At 45.1% G+C, this 11,463-nt stretch overlaps 1 protein-coding gene and 1 pseudogene across 2 annotated transcripts in view; one reads left to right on the top strand and one right to left on the bottom strand.

Moving 5' to 3' along the window:
* LOC114493931 (patr class I histocompatibility antigen, A-126 alpha chain-like) overlaps positions 1 to 11,463 on the top strand; it is a 189,334-nt gene that overhangs the window by 34,572 nt on the left and 143,299 nt on the right. The window lies entirely within an intron of this gene.
* On the bottom strand, positions 6,771 to 8,494 carry LOC114494946 (annotated as a pseudogene).

Here is an 11,463-nt window from a genome sequence, read left to right as displayed (position 1 = left end):
CCCTGAGGCCAATAGTGGGATCTAGACTCTGAACAAGAAAAGGGAGTTTGTGGACAGTTTGGGAGCATCCAACACTGCTCATGGGAAGGTTAGAGTAGAAATTAGACACACACAAGGGCAGGAGGTAAAATACACACACGGCCAGATGTGGAGGCTTTGGCAGCGGCACATTTCTGAGGCTGAGCTGTGCCTTTAATAGCAGCCATGAAAATATGCTCACCATTGCTCTGTGGCCAAACAAACCCTAATTATACTTTTAAACAATTAGCTATAAATGAAGCCTACCCACAGCAGGCAACCCTTCAACATCATCAGCCTTGGAAGCAGGGGCCGGCATTAGCAGAGAGTGCGAGAGTCTGCAAAGACAGTGGGCTCATCAGAGAGCCCCTGGGGAGGGCTGCCCAGTGGGACTCCCTGTGAGTGGAAATGTCCCCTAGTGAGCTGCCCAGTAGAGTAGCCATGAGCCACGTTTGACCCTTGATCACTGAGACGCTGGTGGCCAATGCAACTAAGGGGCTGAAATTTTCATTTAATTTTAAGTTATCATAGCCACATGGGACTAGTGGCTACCATAGTGGACAGGAAGAGCGGAGCTTACAGTCTTTCTCTGAAGAAGCACACATGCTCCCTCAGTAGCTTTTAATGGAGGCAGAACCACATGCACGAGAAACTGCTTCAGAATCAAAAAATGAAAGAATTCAAAAGCCAGAGAGCATGGAGATACTCTGCCTTGTCTGGTCATGGCTCATTAGATTTGGGGACACTGGAGTCCTAAAAACATAAGAGCCCTGCTAGCAAGTTAATAAAATTACAAAAGAGTTTAAGGAAGCATCACAAACAGTCCAGTTCTAGCAGATGCAGAAGCTCCAGCCCTCAGCTCACACAGTTTAAAAGTGCTGGGAACCAAGCCCGAAGAAATCACCAGGACAAAGAGCTTCTAAGTGTGAAGAACACATGTCCGTCAGCACTCACAGAAAGGGGGCACTTCAACGTGCCTCCTCCTGTGATTCACCCTCTAAATGTGAGGAGCTTTGCCCTCAAGATGAGGCCAGAGCCTGTCACGGGACAGACCGACAGCCCCTGTGTCTCCCTCCAGACCCGCCGCAATGGGAGGGCTGTCTGGAGACACTCTGGCTGCCATTAAAACACCTTGGACAACAGGCAATGTTGAAGAATTCTAGGACATTTGGGACACAGGATCAAAAGCCACTTTTAATTATAAAAACCTAACCTAATAAAAGGGGCTATTTTGCATATTGGGTGATAGGTTGTGATAACATTACTGAGGTCACAGAAAACCCAAAGAGTTTCTATGTTGATGTCACTTGCCCTGGGGATGTTATTTGAATTTGCCGCTGTAATTGTGGGAAATGGAAAAGCTCCCACTTTGAACCACTGGAATTTACTTCAGGACCAAAAAATGTTCATATGAAACTATGCCAAGTCTCTAGGATAGTAAGTAAAATACAACTATGTTAAAATAGTTGCAAGAACTTTAGATAATCCATTCCACCAACAGAACTCTTGTAGAACTTACTAAGTGCCGGGGACTGTTCTAAGTACCTCATGTGTATTTAACTCACCTAATTACAAAATGAATGAGTAGATGTGGCCAGCACTGTACCTGATATCATTTACGTAGTAAAAGATGCTGCCAAACCAGCCTTCGATGAGCACACACGGTCCCGTCTGGCTGGTGTGTTCTTGTCAACACCAATCACGTCTGTCTACCACTGGCAGTTTGCTGGCACTTGGCTGCCCGGACCAGTCACTACATCGCCAGTGTGACCTCTGCCACCTTCAGGGTAATCCAATAAAGCGGAATTTGAACAGACGACCTAAATCCAATTCAAGCATCAAAAGTGCTCATTACTCTAATGGCACAATAACCACGGATGACTTGACTACAATTGTCCCATAAGCAAGTTTTTTTGGGGGGTGGGGCTGAAAATTTCCTTTATCATGGTTATTTTGGTGAATATGCAATAAGTTGGTTTGTGAAAATTCAGAATAATACAGCTAAGAAGAATGGATTTTACTGTAGGTAAATTATATCTCAGTATACCTGTATTTTAAAAAACAGTCGCAAGCATGGACAGACCTGGAGAACATTATGCTCAGTGAAAGAAGCCAGTCAGAGAAAGACAAGCACTGTGTGATCTCACTCACGTGTGGAACTCGGTGAACAAACTGAACTAACAAGCAACACAGAGACAGATACATAGAGAAAGAGCAGGCTGACAGATACGGAGTGTTTGTGAGGTGGAGAGATAGAGCAAAAAAAGAGAGAAAAAACTCATAGGCATGAACCACAGTATGGTGACTAGGGGAGAAGGAGTGAGTGGGAGTGGAAGAGTATATAAAAAGGAGAAATGGTAATGGAAAAATAAAATTTGAACCAAAGTGTCGCAGGTTCGATTCCCAGTCAGGCCACATACCTGGATTGCAGGCCATGGCCCCCCAGCAACCGCACATTGATGTTTCTCTCTCTCTCTCTCTTTCTCCCTTCCTTCCCTCTCTAAAAATAAATAAATAAAATCTTTAAAAATAAAGAAAAAGAAAATTTAAAAATAGTTAAATTATTTAGCCCTGACTGCTGTGGCTCCATGGATTGAGTGTTGGCCTGCAAACCAGGGGGTCACCAGTTCAATTCCCAGCCCAGGGCACATGTCTTGGTTGTGGGCCAGGTCCCTGTAGGGGGTGCACGAGAGGCAACCACACATTGTTTCTCTCCCTCTCTTTCTCCCTCCCTTCCCCTCTCTCTAAAAATAAATAAATAAAATCTTTGAAAAAAATTGTTAAAAAAGAATTCTGGCCAAGATGGAGGCATAGGTAGAAATGCTTCGCTTCCTCACACAAACAAAAGGATAATACCAATTTAAAGAAAATAAACAACCAGAACTGCCAAAAAAAAAAACTGCATGGAACTCCAACAACCAAGGAGTCAAAAAAAAAATTCACCCAGACCGGTATGAGGGTCAGAGACGAGAGATGGCAGTAGAGCAGACAGGACACATAGCAAGGTGGGGGACCATGCAGGTGAGCAAAATGGGAAACTAAAGACTCAAAGTTAGCTGTAATCTACTGTGGGGGTTGCCATGGTGAGAGAAACTCCCAGTCTCACAGGAGAGGTCATTGGAAAGTGGGGCTAGAGAGGAGCAACTGAGCGGCATTGTTCCTTCTCTGACCCCTCCCCCACAGACAGCTTTACAACCTCCAGGACAACTTTGAACATCCAACATCTGAATCAAAAGGGTGCCAGAAGGAGAATAACAAGAGCAAGAAGTTGAAAACTCTTTTGAACAAATAATGAAGGAAAACTTCCCCAGTCTGGCCAATGAAATAGATTTCCAGGAAGACCAGGAAGCTCAGAGAGTCCCAAAGAAATTGGACCCAAGGAGGAACAAACCAAGGCACATCATCATTAAGTTATCCATGATTAAAGATAAAGAGAGAATCTCAAAAGCAGCAAGAGAAAAGGGGACAGTTACCTACAAAGGAGTTCCCATAAGACTATCAGCTGATCTCTCAAACTTTACAGGCAAGAAGGGGCTAGAAAGAGGTATTCAAAGTCATGAAAGACAAGGACCTCCATCCAAGATTACTGTATCCAGCAAAGCTATCACTTAGAATGGAAAGGTAGATAAAGTGCTTCCCAGATAAGGCCAAGTTCAAGGAATTCATCATCACCAAACCCTTATTATATGAAATGGTAAAGGGATTTATCTAAGAAAAAGATGATAAAAAATATGAACAGTAAAATGACAACAAACTCATAACTATCAACACCTGAATGTAAAATAAAAGACAAAACTAAAACTAAGCAAACAAGTAGAACAGGAACAGAACCAGAGAAATGGAGATCACATGGAGGGTTTTCAATGAGGATGGGGAGGGGAGCATGGGGAGGGAAACACACAGGGAAGAAGAAGCATAATTGGTAGGCATAAAATAGATGGGGAGAGCTTAAGAATGGTATAGGAAACAGAGAAGCCAAAGAATTTATGTGTGCAACCCATGAACATGAAGTAAGGGGTGTGGGAGGAGACTGGAGGACTGGGGGTGCAGCATGGAGAGGGGATAAAGAGGAGAAACAAATTGGGAAAATTTAATAGCATAATCAGTAAAATATACTTAAAATTGTTTAAAAATAAAAAATAATAGAAATATTTCATAAATAAATGTTTCATATTCATGAATAAATGTTTCATATTTATGAATAGAATATTTCATAAATAAATATGTTTATTTATGAAATATTAGGTACAATTGCAACTAAACTCTGTCTTCCCTTATTGATTTTATGATTACAAGGAAATGGACCATAAAGCCACAAGAAATTCAGCCAACTTTTGGGGAGAAAAATTCTGCCAAGATCAAACAAAAGCCTTTGTCCTCGAAACTCCTGACCCCAAAAAGAAAAAGAAAATTTAATTCACGTGTTTGAATTGTGAAGACTACATATCTGTCATCTGTTTTAAACTTGGATCTGTTCATCAAATAACTAGAAATGGCTCCAAACTCATACAGGTGCATCAGCAGCAGGATGCCTTGGAGCTACACAAATACAGAAGCCATGACAAGTGGTTATTTCAATTCATTTAAGTAAAAGTGAAAATCAAGTTCCTTAGGTGCACTAAGCATATTTCAAATGCTCAGTAGCTTCGTGTGGCTGGAGTTGGACTGCACAGGTGCGGACTATTTCCATCATCACAGGAAGCTCTGTGCACAGCATGGATAAAAAGCTCAGCCAGGTTTACAGACACTGGAGTTTAACCATCTGAGGATTGAATATGGCCAAAGAAAGTAAGAATTCACCCAGTGGCTCCAAACCGCACTGACTTGGTAGTCAACTCAGTCTAAAATTAACACCATGAAGGATGAAATATTGTCATTTGGGAGACACATGAGGGACCTAGAGGGTATTTTTAAAATATATTTTATTGATTATACTATTACAGTTGTCCCATTACCCCCTCTTCATTCCCCTCCAACCTGCACACCCTCTCCCACCCATATTCCCCCCTTTAGTTATGTCCATGTGTCCTAAGTTCTTTAGCTTCTACATTTCCCATACTATTCTTGCCCCCCCCCGTCTATTTTCTACCTACAATCTATGCTACTTATTCTCCATACCTTTTCCCCCTCTTTCCTCCTCCCACTCCCCTGTTGATAATCCTCCATGTGATCTCCATTTCTGTGGTTCTGTTCCTGTTTTAGTTGTTTGCTTAGTTTGTTTTGTTTTTGTTTTAGGTGTGGTTGTTCATAATTGTGAGTTTGCTGTCGTTTTACTATACCTGTTTTTTATCTTCTTTTTCTTAGATAAGTCCCTTTAACATTTCATAAAATAAGGGCTCGGTGATGATGAACTCCTTGAACTTGACCTTATCTGAGAAACACTTTATCTGCCCTTCCATTCTAAATGAAAATCTTGCCGGATAGAGTAATCTTGGATGTAGGTCCTTGTCTTTCATGACTTGGAATACTTCTTTCCAGACCCTTCTTGCCTTTAAGGTATCTTTCAAGAAATCAGCTGACAGTCTGATGGGCGCTCCTTTGTAGGTTACTGTCTCCTTATCTCTTGCTGCTTCTACGATTCTCTCCTTCATTTTTACCTTGGCTAACGTAATTACAATATGCCTTGGTGTGTTCCTCCTTGGGTCCAACTTCTTTGGGACTTTCTGAGCTTCCTGGACTTCCTGGAAGTCTATTTCCTTTGCCAGATTGGGGAAGTTCTCCTTTATTATTGGTTCAAATCACTTTTGTACTTGTTGCTCTTCCTCTTCTCCTTCTAGTACCCCTATAATTCAGATGTTGGAACATTTAAAGATGTCCTGGAGGTTCCTAAGCCTCTCCTCATTTTTTTAAATTCTTATTTCTTCATTCTTTTCTGATTGAATGTTGTTTTCTTCCTTCTGGTCCACTCCATTTATGTGAGAGCCAGCTTTCATTCCATCACTATTGGTTCCCTGTGCATTTTTCTTCATTTCACTTACTGTAGCCTTCATTTTTTCATCTAATTTGTGACCAAAATCAACCAATTCTGTGAGCATCCTGATCACCAGTGCTCTGAACTGTGCATCTGATAGGTTGGCTATCGCTTGGTCACTTAAAAGTGACCTAGAGGGTATTATACTAAGTGTAAGAAGTAGACAGTGAAAGACAAATACTGTACGAGTTCTCTTTTATGTAGGCTCTATAAAACTAACACACACAAATAAGCAAAACAAAACAGAAATTGACCCATAGATATAGAGAACAAGCTGGTGGTAGCCAAAGGGAAGGGGAGTGGGGAAGGTGGGTAAAAAAATAAACAAACAAATGAATGAATTCAACACCATTGTTCACCCAGGACAGAAGGTTGGACAGTGACTTTCCACATGCTGGTTACCCAGCGTACGTCAGACACTGTCGTCTGGCTGACCCCACACCCACTCTGTCTGCCCCCCCTTCCCTTCCCAAACCTTCCTTGCAATTAGGAGTGGCCATGTGACCTGGAAGCAGCAGTTTGAAGTCACAAAGGTGACTGCCACTATTATCTACCTCTTCTGTCCTGAGTGTTGCCGTGATGTGTAGAGTTTAGCAGCCACTTAGAGGACATGAGGTGACCAGCATGAGGAAGTAATTGTTTGGCTAATGAAATAAACTTTCAGGTGGCATTTGAGATCTTGCTCCCTGGTATATGTTGTTAGTTTGGCTCGAGCAAACTCATAAAAATTCTCTACAGGTTTGGATGTTTCTTTTCCTTTTTCCCTTTGGGTTATACAGTTTTATTGACAGGTCAGAGGAGGAGGCAGAGGTAAAGGTCCCCTGCCTCCCACTCCTGGACCCAAGAGCATCCATCCCCCAGCTGGAAGCAGGAAGCCAGGGAGGCTGCTGGATTCAGGTGGTCTGGTAGGGGGCAGGTTGTAGTAACAGACATCTTGGCCCTCAAATAGGCTGTGCGATAGGTGGCTGTCTCCTGCTCCAGCCACCTCGCAACTTGGTGTCCATGAGCTGCTGGTACTCCAGGTTCTGCCGCTGGGTGTCAGCACGAACATCACTCCGCTGGGCTTTGATACTGCTGATCTGGATCTGTGCCAGCTGTGCTCCAAAGCCAGACTCTGTTTCAGCCAGTGAGCCTTCCAGGGCAGTTTTCATGCTGAGCTGAGACTGCCGCTGGATGTCCAGACCCTGGAGGGTGTGGTGCAGGTCGGTGACCTCCGCCTCGCTGGTCTGCAGTTATTTCGTGTGGCCAGCAGCCTCCTGGTTCAGCTCCTCAGTCTGGATGATGAACTGGGCTTCAGCATCCTTCCAGTTCTTTTCAGCAGTGACCTCATACTGGCTTCTTGCGTCACTCAGGATCTTGTCTAAGTCCACGCCAGGGGCAGCATTCACCTCCACCCTGACCTGGCCTCCCACCTGGCTCCTCAGGACACGGATTTCCTCCTCGTGCTTCTTCTTCAGGTGGGTCTGCTCTTCCTTCAGGGCTTCAGTCTGTATCTCCAGGTCGGCTCTGGCCAGGGTCAGCTCACCCAGCACCCTGTGCAGGCCGTCGATGTCGGCCTTCTCGCTCATGCGCAGGGCCCGCCCCACCTCAGACTTGGTTCGGAAGTCATCGCATCCAGAAGGGGATTGTCGACGTGCAGGACAATCTTGGAGTTCTCAGTGGTGGCACCAGGAATCTGGTCCCGCAGCTCCCCAGTGGTCTGGTAGTAGTGGCTGCAGTCGTGGATGGGCCAGGCTCCTGCTTCTGGTACCAGTCACGGATCTTCACCTCCAGGTCGCTGTTGGCCACCTCCAGGTCGCTGTTGGCCGCCTCCAGGTTGCTGTTGGCCGCCTCCAGGGCACACACCTTCTCCAGGCAGGAGGCCAGGCGGTCATTAACGTTCTGCATGGTCAACTTCTCGTTGCCCACCAGGAAACCCGTGGGGCACGACCAGGCTGCCCACATAGCTGTCGCCATAGCACCCAGAGGAGGACAAGGACATGAAGTGGACAGATGACACCGACACACCATGGCGGAGGAAGCCTCGGTGGACACTGGGCATGCTCACCCTAGGCGACTCCCCTTCCAAAGCGCACATTGCCACTGTCCACGACCCCGAAGGAGAAGGAGGCCCACAACTGGTGATAGCTGTAGGGAGTCCTAGAGAAAGAGGGAGCAGAGACTCTGGTCAAAGGAGCTGTGGTCGGCTGGAGGAGTCTGGATGTTTCTTCCATTGACATTTACTTAGAGTGACCAGCAAGATTTCAAAGATGCCCACCCAGGACCATCCTGCCTACACAGACCCTGTGCTGGGTACCCACAAAGGCCCATTGAGCCCCACCAGCTCCCCACTTCACACCAGGTGAATCTGGTGAGTTTCTCTTGGAATTCTGGTCCTCTTTGCTTTAAGTAGTAGGCCATGACTTTATCAGAGATGCTCTTAGTACATCCTAGAGGTGGATAAGCATTGAACTAACCCAGGGAAAGGTAAGTAAGAGGTTGCTGCTTTAATTTTGGCTTTTAATTGTATTGCTTACTGAGGTCTGAACAAAATCCTTGCTGGTTAAATGAGAGGCTGAACCCTCTTTAGCTCTGAAAGAGAAAAGACACTTCCTTCCCTACCCTGGATAGCCTGTGGGGTGACAACAGTTGTTCAGACCCTGAGTCTGGTGTGGCAGAGATGGGCACAGAGACGGGTCAGTCATCCAGAGCAGCAGTGGGATCCCAGAGAGCCTGGCAGGAGCCCAGGGAGAAGGGCAGGTGCCCTGGAACGGGCACCTCAGGAGAGGGGCCTGTGCTTGGAAAGGGGCATGGTTCCTGCCATGTCCAGGAAGCTCCCGTGGGCCCCTGCTCTGGTATTCTCAGGTGACTGAGATCTCTGTGGAGTGGCCAGAGGAAAGATTTTTCTCTAAAGAGTAAAGTGGTCCTCTATCTGTGTTATTTGTCCCATCTGGAGACATGCACGTGAAGACTGGATTTTCCCAGAAGTTTGTTCAAGTCTGTAGCTCTCTCAGTTAACATGGAAACTGTGTCTCTGAGGCCAAGGCCCCATGAGAGTCAGCATCCTGTCGACACTAAGATGGCCAAGACGAGGACCCTTTGATTCTTCTAAATTAACTTCCAGAGCGCAGTTAGAAAAAGATGCCTATAAAATTAAGCAGAATGAACTGGAAAAGGCCTTCTCCCCTGTGCTAAAATAAAACAGTGTGAAAGGATTTGGATAAATGGATCAACTTATGATGTCACTTAGGTGTCAGCCCAGTCCTTTGAGGTATTAAAGATGGCTGCCCTTCTCCAGGTGCTGAAACATTAAATACTAATATCCTGTACCCACCAAGGGGAAAGAAAGTTTCTCCAGTTTGTTTTTATCCAATCCCAGAGATTTCTGCAGGTTGCTTTCTGCTGCCCCCTATCTATCGCCAGTGGATTTCATGGAAGCCCCTGTGACTCCTCCTTTGATTCTATTGTATGAAATAAACTACAAAACTGCCATTCTTCTGATCGTTTTTCTCAATCCTTGAGATTTTGCTTCCAGGCATGTCCTCAAAATGTTGACTTAAATAAACCCTTGTAAGACTTTTCAAAAACAAATTGCTGTCCTTATTTTAAAGGGGGGAAGGTCATTTGGAACTTGACTGATCAAGGACACAAATGAATTGTAAATGCCTCCAGGGACAAATTTGGATCCAATTGTTCTTTTATGAAGAAGTAAGTTTTTCCCATAGCTACAAGGTCTTTGTGTCTGTCTGTTTGTGTGTCTACAATGTGTATGCTGCAATGTCAAATGATTTTCTACTTCATGATTGTATTGCTAATATTAATTTCAAGGCACCCTCGCCAGTGTGGCTCAGCTGGGTGGAGCTTCATCCTGTAAGTGAAAGGTTGTGGGTTCGATTCCTGGTTGGGGCACCTGCCTGGGTTGCAGGTCTATCCCCAGGACACGTGCACATGGAAGGTGGTGATTGGTGTTTCTCTCTCTCCCTTCTTCTCTCCCTTCCTCTGTCTCTAAAAGGCAATGAGGAAGTATCCTTGGGTGAGGATAAAAACATTTTTTAAAATAATTTCAAGGCAACTGTTTGTAAGAATTGGGTATTCTAAAATCCTCAGAAATATAGGAACTAACTCAAATGTTCTTCAAGTTCAAGTGATTGGAGACTAATTCTTAGTAAATAAAAGCTAGCCTAAATGTTTTGGTTTATGTAAAAATGAAATGTTTTTATTTTGGGGGTGGTTTACAATAATAAGTCCGTGTTAGTAACTGACTTCTCTGTCTATGAAAAATGTTTCCAGAGGTTTTAAAATGTCCATGCTAAAGAAGGTTAGTCAGCCCTGGCTGGGGGTTAGTCAGCCCTGGCCAGGGAGCTCAGTGAGTTGGAGTGTCATCCCTCACAACAAGAGGCTGTGGGACTGATCCACAGGTGGGGTACACACCCAGCTTTCGGGTTCGATTCCCGGTTGGTGCACATACCCGAGGCAACTGATTGATGTTTCTCTCTCACATCAGTGTTTCCCTCTCCCTGCCTCCCTCTCTGAGTGAATATTTAATGACAACAGGAGTAATTATTAATTTTAAGATGTGATAAGAAAATTGTGATTACATATTAAGAGTTTGTATCTCTTGGGGCTGCACACTGAAAAATTGACAGATGAATGTATACGATACTTGGGATTGTTTCAGAGTAACCCAGCCGACAGGGAAGGAGGCAGTGAGGCGGAGATGAAACGAGATCGGCCCTGATGCGGACGTTGTTATCAACCCACGGCTGAGGGAGAGCTATTCTCTACAAGGTTTTTTTGAAGTTTTTCATGACAGTTTTAAAAAATAGATGATATGCATATATAAACCAGATAAAGGAAAAGAAAAAAGTTTTTTAAACATAGACAAATTAATCAAAACCAGCATTCTTCATTACTTTTCATCTGATAGCACACAAACTAATTACTAAAATTCTGCAGCAAGTAATATGTCTTTTCCCGATCTGCAAAAAACGGGTATAATTTTGATTCATTTACACAGGGCCGCCACAGTTGTATTGGCTGTTGTCATTTTTGTTAGTGACAGCATAAGGGGAAAGGGGTCAGTGCCCCTGACTACACAGGCAGGTACTGCACGTTTTAAAAATCCCTGTGGCACACCAGTGTGCCCTGGCAAACTGGTTGAAAATAGCTGACCGAGGTCATTCAAATGCAGAAAGCTCTCTCGGCGGAATTCAGAGCCTCTGCTCCTTCGACTTCGCCCTCCCTTAGGCCGCAGCCACAGCTTCCAAACTGCAGGGAGTGGGGGAGGGGACGGGCGGGGTCGGCGGGGGGTGGGGGGAGAGGGTGTTGGAGAAACCAGCCCGGCGGTACCCGGCCTAAAAGAGTCCCTCTCTTTCGGCTCCCCCGCCCCCGGTCATTTCCCAGCCCAGGAGAGACAGCCCTCCACCATTTCAGAATCCTGGGTGGAGTGGGGGTGGGGGTGGTGAGGGTGAGGGTCCGGGTCCAGTGTCCGAGGC

Source organism: Phyllostomus discolor, chromosome 4, assembly GCF_004126475.2.
Source record: "Phyllostomus discolor isolate MPI-MPIP mPhyDis1 chromosome 4, mPhyDis1.pri.v3, whole genome shotgun sequence".
Classification (NCBI taxonomy): domain Eukaryota; kingdom Metazoa; phylum Chordata; class Mammalia; order Chiroptera; family Phyllostomidae; genus Phyllostomus; species Phyllostomus discolor.
The sequence above is the reverse complement of the archived record's forward strand: the minus strand, read 5'-3'. Positions and strand labels throughout refer to the sequence as shown.